We start from the raw sequence: 8,182 nt of genomic DNA, 5'->3' as shown, positions 1-8,182 counted from the left end.
TACTAGCACCATGACACTGTGGTCCCTGCCCTAAAAGCCTTAATTTTTGAACAGTGGGTCATAACGTTTTCTTTTCGCTCTGGGTTCTGCAAATTATTTAGTGGGTCCTGGCCAGCACCTTTGCCCATGAAGACAGCCCCATCTTGTGAGTGGGAAATCAGGGGAAGCCAGGATTCCTGGATCTTGGAGCCTGAGTCTGCAGTCACAGACCAGCTGTGACCCCGGCCCTCTCCAACCTATCTTCTTAACTGGACATTGGGCTCCAGGTGGGGAGACAGGAAGATGTTGTGGCACTCCTCAGTTTCACCACTGTGAATCCGTCACATCTTTCTTTTCAAAGCACTGGCTTCGGTTTGGTTGATTTAGCAACCAAAGGTCACCAGCAACCAACTTTGGGAATAGTCCATTCCACCTAAGACTTTCCCTCTTCTTCCAGGGGCCAGCATTGGGTCTCCCCCTAGTGTCTGGAGGGGGAATCTTCACGTTTGATGTTGTTTTCCCCTGGAGGTAATTTAGGTAATCCCTGAAGTTTCTGGAGTCCAGTGGCCAGGGTATTCCCAGCCTCCTTTGGTCCATGGCTTATCCTTCATGGTGGTAGTAGTTGTAGAGTCTCCTGACTCCTGATTTGTGGCAGAGGACAGGTTCCTGGGTCTCTGGGATTTTCCAGAGGCCAGAGTTTCTGACTTCCTGATGTAGTTTCTGGGTGGGGAAGTGACCCAGGTGACCAGTCCCACAGAGCTACAAAGAAGGAGCTGAGAAGGGGAGTTTGGCAAGACAGAGGCTACTCTCTGCTCCACTCCTCCACCCTTCTCCTCTTCTGAACCTTTGTTTCTCCACAGCAGCGGTTTTTGAACCTGGACAAGCCTCACAGTCACCCGGAGGGCTTGTTAAATCAGTGATCGCTGGGCTCCACCCCTCAGTGTCTGCTCCAGGAGGCCTGAAGGAAGGGTTTTACATTTTCAGCCACCACCTGCTGATGGCGATGCTGCTAGTCCAGGAACCCCACTGGAGAACCACTGCTCTGGGTCTAAGGTGGGGATAAGAGAATAAGCATCTCCACATCCCACCCCCCCACTCCCAGGACAGGGCACTTCAGTGTGGCCTGACTGAGAAAACTCCCATGGGGTCTGCTGTCCGTGAATGAGTCTGCTGAATGTGTAAAAGAGAAAGCCCAATTTGCTTTTGTGGGCTCTTATTCATTCCCATTTCTCTCTCTTTTCTGCAAGCAGGTCCCTTGGGTTGTTGCAGAAACCTGTAGCGCATATAAATATCTGCACGTATCCGCCTGCTGTTTTCCGTCTCTGCAGACTTGAGACTTGTTTGGAAATACAGTTCCCTCGGGACCAGCAGTTGGCGTAATGGCTATGTCGCTGGACTCCCATGTAATCGACCGCAGTTTGAGTCCCAGATCCAGTGGCTTAAACTCACGCCAGGTGCATGTGCATGCTTGCCCAGGATCCCGAGAGGAGAATGGAGGAGAAGGGATTGCGGTGTGGCCATCTGGGGGGTGATTTCTCACTGTCTTTCTGTCTCTCTGTCTCTCTCTGTTTTTCTGGCGAGCACACGCGCCCTATATCAAAAAACTCTTGGGAAAAAAAAGAAATACAGTTCCCTCCCAGGAGTGCAGTGGGCTCGGTGCTGTCAAGGGCACGGACCAACCTCAAGCTCTGAGTGACAACTTGGAGTTGCAGGAAGCAACAGGGATTGAACAGAGTTCATCACTGAACATTGTGTTGAGCATTGTGTGTGTGTGTGTGTGGTTTTTTTGAGAGGGGATGTAGTATAGGGCACGTCCGCTCTCCAGAGAGACAGTAAGAAATCACCCCCCAGGGGGATGACCACACCACAATCCCTTCTCTTGGGATTTTGGGCACGCACATACACGCATCTGGTGTAGTTTCAGGCCACTGGGTCAGGGACTTGAACTGTGGTCGGCCACATGAGAGTCCAGCATCTTAACCACGATGCCGCCTGCTGACCTCCATGATAAGTTTTGAAGTGCCATTTGGGAGATAATTACCAACCATCCCCATCTCTGACCCCCACCCCCACCCCAGCCCATATTCCCTATTCCCTGGATAGCGAGGCTCACAGGGGGGAGCGTCAGCTCTGGCCATGAGAAACCGAGGACTATCTGGAATGATCAGGCATAAAACCCCTTTTCAGTTCCCTGAGCTTTGCAGAAAAATGCTCCAGCTTGCTTTTTCCTGCTGTAGCTCTGACTTGGTGGCGTGGAGGTGGCTGTTCCCCGCACTGAATGGGGGAGGAGAACGTGCAGGACCCAAGCCCTACGCTTGGTTTCTGGGATGAGAACAGAGATGAAAATGGAGATAATATAACTTCATGTAACCAATCCCAGAAGTTTATCTCAAGGTTCATCTCCCTAGGCCAAGAAGTTGAGGTCAAAGAAGGTAGTTGCCTCCCTTCCACCTCCGGAGGAGGTGCCCCGTAGGGACCTGCCTCCTGTGGTGCTGACTTTCCCAGGCCAGTTCCCTTCTGCCCTGAAACAGCCTTCCCTCTCACCACACTCACACATTCACACACACACTCACACGCAGTCCTTCTCTTCCCCAGGGAAGAAGTATTAAGCAGGCACTAGTCTCATTATAGGGTCAAGACATTGCCCGAGGCAGCATCTGATGCTCAGAAAGACAAATTTCTGGATCTGCCTTTGGTCACCCAGGCTACGAGCCTACGACCCAGCGTCTGCTGGAACACCTCCACTGGGAGTTTTCCCCCTGTTAGCAGATCCTCCTGGCTTAGAGCCGCTGACTTTTTCTGTTTGTGACTCACTCCCGACAGAGTGGGTGTTTTGCTTTTATTTTTGACTAAGGGGAAGGCTAATGACAGCAGGTTTGGCGTGTGTGGTATGTGAGATCACTTCAGAGGTGGTCCCCGAGTGTGTTGGTTCCTCCACTGGGTAAGTTGTTTCAAGGCTGTCCCTAACCCCCTCCCTCTCCTCCGGGCTCTCAAGAGGAAGGAAAACGGAAGGACAGACATGGGCTGACTTTCTGGAGGGGAAGTTTTTTTTTGGTTTTGTTTAGTTTTGAGCCATTTGAAGTTGCCTGAAATCCCCAAAACTTTTAGGGAACTCCCAGGAATGCTGACAGTGGTACAACTGTCCGCATAGGCTCAGTATCAGACCAGGTGAAGTTATGCGGCAGTAACAAGCAACAAGCAAGCTGCAAATCTCAGTGCCTCTAAACAGCAGAGACTTCTTTGCTTATTCACGTGACATGCCCTTTGCAGGTTTACAGAGGGAGGCTGTTCTTCAGAGTCACTCAGGGTCCCTTGCTGAGGGGTCAGCCACCATGTTTAATGTTGCCAGTCACTGCCAGGGGACATCCTGGGAGCCTGGAGGATCCCACGTCAGCATTTCAGAGCTCACTTCTGCTCACAAGTCATTGGTCCCACTCTGTACAGGGCAACAAGAACTGCAACCCTTCCATGTCCTCAGAACAGGAAAAAAGCTGGGAGTAGTTGACAACACTAATGGCCCCCGCAGTCTTCAAGGGCACAGAGCAGTTATTCATTCCTTTACTAACAAGAAATATGCTCTGATACACTACGTAGCAGGTGCTATTCTGGGCACTACAGACACAGCAAATAAATAGACATGTTTGTGAGGCTTACACCATTAGTGGGAGAGCCAGACAATTAATAAACGTAAGCATAACGGCATGTCAAGTTGCAAGTACTTCAGTGAAAAATAAATCACATTAAATAAATCACCTGTTGGGGCCGACGGGTGGCCTGGTGGTTAATGGTGCTGGACTCCCATATGGCCAATAATGGTTCAAGTCCTGGACCTGATGGCTTGCTTTCTCCCTTTCCCTCTCTCTCTCTCTCTGTCCCTCTCTGTTCAAATTAAAATAAATTTACATAAATAAATAAAATTCAATAAAATAATTATTTTTTAAAAAGTGATGGGCTATTGTGTTAGCCTGGATGGCCTATATAAGAGACCGAGTAACATAGCTCACGGACCACACTTTGAAAGTGGGACCACAGGAGTAGTTAAAATCGTGCGACACTTCACACCCCACCGGTGTTTGAGGAAAACGTCGACTGCTGGGGTACGCTCTCTGACCTGCATATCCCGTTTTTGGTTGGCACACTGCATACAGAACTCAGCCTCCCACAGACAAGGGTACTGCTGGCACCCCGCCATGGGGCTGGCAATACCTCACAGTACTGGGCTATGAGCAGGGGCCATGACTTAACGTTGCTGGAGAATTAAAATGTGTCTGGGAAGGTCCCTTGTTAAATGGTATTGGTCATACTGATTTGTTCTGAGCATCTAGTATGTGGTAGGCACTTTGAGCCTAAGGGGCTTTGTCTTCATGATGACACTGTGAAATGACTGGCATGCCCCCCCCCCTTTTTTTAAGAGAGAGATTTTTGTTAAAAGGCACATGCACTCACTAGAGAGACAGAGAGACAGAAAGCGAGAAATCACCCCCAGGAGGATGGTCATGCTGCAGTCCCTTATCTCCATTCTCCTCTTAGAATTCTGGGCATGCACACACATGTATCCAGCATGAGTTTTAAGCCACTGAGTCTAGGCCTTGACCTGTAATTGGCTACATGGGAGTCTAGTGACATAACCATTATGCCATCTGCTGGTCCCCGGCATGCCCATTTCACAGAGGACAAAAGTTGAGGCTTGAAGAAGTCACATGCCTGGCCCAAGCAGGTGTTGCAGTGTGGACCCACATCCACTCAATCCATGAGTTTACCTTTGCACGGCCCAACTGGCGTGGGGAAAGGGCAGCGTTTAAACGTTCTGATCCCACCTTGTCAGTGCGGGTTGAAGAATCAGCAAAATCCCTCTGCAGCTTTCTCTCCCTGTCAAGAGCCTGCTCTACATCCAAGGCCCAGTGTCAGTTCTGCCACAGAACCGGCCCAGAGTCCCCCAGACCTGCCGTCGCTCCTTCTCTTGCGCTCCCATAACAAGTTGCTCGCCTCTCTATTTAACGTCCACGTGTCCGGCCATCCATTGCAGTTATGTTTTTACTTTTCGTCTTTCTCTCTTGGGTCTTGTAGGTCTTTCTGATTCCACCATGTAGGACAAACAGGAGGTGCCCATTAAACGTGTGACAAAGTGAACCTGTGCCCAGTCCAGGACACATCACTCAGCAGGCCTTCAACCATAGCCCCCGTGCCCAGCCACCAGGGGAAAGAAGTGTTTGGTCTGTAGAGAATGGAAGGCTCCTGAAGACCTGTGGGGGCCAGGCAGAGTGGGGGTATATCAAGAACCCCATATAAGACTCATAGACATCCACCAAGGTGCTGGTTCCTGGGGCAAGACTTCTGTCTCCAGCTGTTTATAGCTGGCCAAGGGTGAGGGCTGGGAGCACCATGCCTGAGAGTAGCTTTCTATGTGTCACCAAATCCCAATGCCCCCAAGGGAACCTCCTAGGTCCTTAGCCATACCCGGGGACGAGAAGGGCAGGTCAGGGGATGTGAACAAGAACAATGTCACCATGTACAATTGGGTGGGTGGGGCTTCTTCCCTCCAGTGTAGCGGCACCTCCCGCATCTGTGTCTCAAGTTAAGGAGTTTTTCCATCCCAGCCACTCTGCCAAGCTTATGATAAGAGTGGTTTGTGTGTATGTTTCTCCTTTCCGTGTCGGGAAAACTCAAATATTCCAGGCATATTTGTCAGCAGTTTTTACCTCTTAGCCAGAGGGGAGTCTCCAAGCCACAGCCACTTACATTCCAGCTCTGAGCCAGCTGCGGTGGCTGTCTGCCATTGTCGCTGCAGTGGGAAGCCATGGCTGGGGTTACGGCGGATCAGGGAGAGCAGAGTGGCGGGGAGACCTCGTGGGCTCCCCTGCCCTGCCCCAAGCGTCTCTGCCACCGTGTCTCCATCTCGTTTCTCTCCTTTCTGCTCCCTCTCCCCCTTCATTCTCTTTCTCTCTTGTCCTCTCCTCCCCCGTTACTCCCTTCCCACCCCCTCTCCCCCTCTCTCCTTCCCTGCCCCCCCCATCTCCCCCTCTCTCCTTCCTTTCCTCCCTCTGGCCTTCACTCACTCCACCTCTGTCTCACCCCCTCCCCTTTCTCTGGCGAAGGGTGCAGGCAAAGGACTCCCACTGCTGCAAATGACGGTAATTCTGAGCTTCCTAGGAAGATCAGCTGAAGTTACTTCAGGTCGTCCTGGCCCATCCCTTAACACCTCCCACCAGGGTTGCCTGATTAAGGATCCTTTGTGAAATGAAGGAAAAAGCAGCCAGAAAGCCCAGCCTTTACAAATCATCATTGAAGCAGTTTGAAAATGAACCTTAAAGGACCAGCTCGGCAACCCTTTGAGGCCTCCCCTGCTAAATAAAGGCAACCTATGAAAGCAAATGCAGTTTGGTAGGAGGGTGGCAGGGCCAAGGTGGAGGTCCGCTCTGTCCTGAGACTGGCTTCTCTGGCCCCGACGTGGGGTAGGAGGCCTGGTCCCATTACTATCCCTGTTAGCCGGCCTATGCTGGGCTACTCAGGTGTCCTCTACAGGACTTTTGCAGACTCTGCCTCAGTGTTCTCCAGCTTTAGCTTGTGTCAAAGTCACCAAGGAAACTCACCAACAATGTCGCATCCCGGGCACACCCTGACTGACAGGATTCTGGAGCTGCGTGGGGTTTTGACCCAGGACTCCAGGCCACAGAGAGGAAACTGAGCATCTGAGAAACAAGACTTGCAGCCCCTGCTACAGAAGGTAACACCAGGCCCTAGAGAGCAGACACTTCCAGCTGGAAGTGGGGAGGAGCTCCTGCAGCCTCCCAGGTAGGCCCCTCCCCCCCTTTTGTAGGTTTTTGCCATAGGGCACCTGTGCTGGCTGGAGAGACAGAGAGAGGGAAAAGGAGAAATCACCCTCCAGGGGCTGGCCACAGTGCAATCCCTTCTTCATTCTCCTCTCGGGATTTGGGGCACACATGCACAAGTGCCCAGTGTGATTCTCAAGCTGCTGGGTCCAGGACTTGAAGAATTTTCAGATATGGGGAAATCCAGCACCTTAAATACCATACCATCTGCTGGCTCCTTTTTTTGAGGTTTTTGCCATAGGGCACGTGCACTCACTGGAGAGAGAGAGGGAAAGTGAGAAATCACATAGCTGCACTGTAATCCTTTCTCCTCCAGTCCCCTCTCAGGATTTTAGAAATGTGCACACACATGCCTGATTTTCAAGCTGCTGGGTCCAGGGCTCAAATTGCGTCAGCCATGTGTAAGTCCAGCACCTCAACAACCACCCGCCTGCTCACCGCGTTAGGCCCCCTTTTATCAGAACAGAGCCAGCTTTTTTTTTTTTTTCTTTTTCTTTTTTTTAATAATTAGTCTGCTTACTGTGATTTTTCAAGCCATTGGGTTTGAGATGCAAACTGTGGTCAGCCATGTGGAAATCCAGCACCCTAACCACAGTGCCACCTGCTGGTCCGAGCCAGCCTCTTCTAAGAGGACGCTGGCCAGGAACATGAAGGCCGAACACACTCTTCCCAGATAGGAAACTGATCTGCGTCCCTGCCTCAGCTGAGACAGGATGGTGTGTCTCTACCCACCTGCCAGGCAGAGGTGGGGAGGCTGTGCAAGGCTAACATGGTGTTTCAGGTACTTTATGAAATATCTCATCGATTCCTACTCATAACTTTCCTCTATATGCACAGGCACCCAAAAGTCAGATCTGCAAAATCCCAGTCAGACTTGACCTAAAGCCTGTGTTTGGCTGCCTGAGAGGAAGCCCAAGTTCCTTAGTGTGGCCACGAGGTCCTTTGGAGACTGGTTCCTCCCTGCCCGTGATACCAACTTCCATTTCGACTTGCCCAGCACAGGCAGACTGGAGTTCCCCCTCGCCATGCCTTCTTGTCTCCTGTTCATCCTACTCCTGAGGTTGTTCTCTGACACGCTTCCTTGTGGTGACGGTGACTTGGCGCCACATTTGCCCTGTGCATTCCTGTCATTGCGCCTACCCCATGATGCTGAAATCACCGGCTGGCATGCCTTGGTCACCTCCGCAGTCCCAGCACCCGGAATGGCACCTGGCCTGTGGCATTCCTCAGCACTCTTCTCATTCAAAGTGTTAGGCTCTACAGAGATGGACACTGGGCGGTCTGCGGGCACGTGAGGGTGAGGCTCTTACAGGCTGGGCAGGGCACGAGCCTCAGGCCGGCGCCTCCCTCCCTGCTGGGGGGGGATCGAAGTG

At 51.6% G+C, this 8,182-nt stretch overlaps 1 protein-coding gene across 1 annotated transcript in view; it reads right to left on the bottom strand.

The window, feature by feature from the left end:
* Nucleotides 1-7,416: 7,416 nt before the first annotated feature.
* The window catches only part of IKBKE (inhibitor of nuclear factor kappa B kinase subunit epsilon), a 32,098-nt gene continuing 31,332 nt past the window's right edge, over nt 7,417-8,182 (bottom strand). The window contains exon 24 of the transcript XR_003551196.1: nt 7,417-8,090. The gene's annotated coding sequence lies outside the window, so the exon portion shown is untranslated. The remainder of the gene's footprint in view (nt 8,091-8,182) is intronic.

The sequence above is a fragment of the Tupaia chinensis genome, unplaced genomic scaffold, assembly GCF_000334495.1.
Source record: "Tupaia chinensis unplaced genomic scaffold, TupChi_1.0 Scaffold000627_1, whole genome shotgun sequence".
NCBI classification, from domain to species: Eukaryota; Metazoa; Chordata; class Mammalia; order Scandentia; family Tupaiidae; genus Tupaia; species Tupaia belangeri.
The sequence above is the reverse complement of the archived record's forward strand: the minus strand, read 5'-3'. Positions and strand labels throughout refer to the sequence as shown.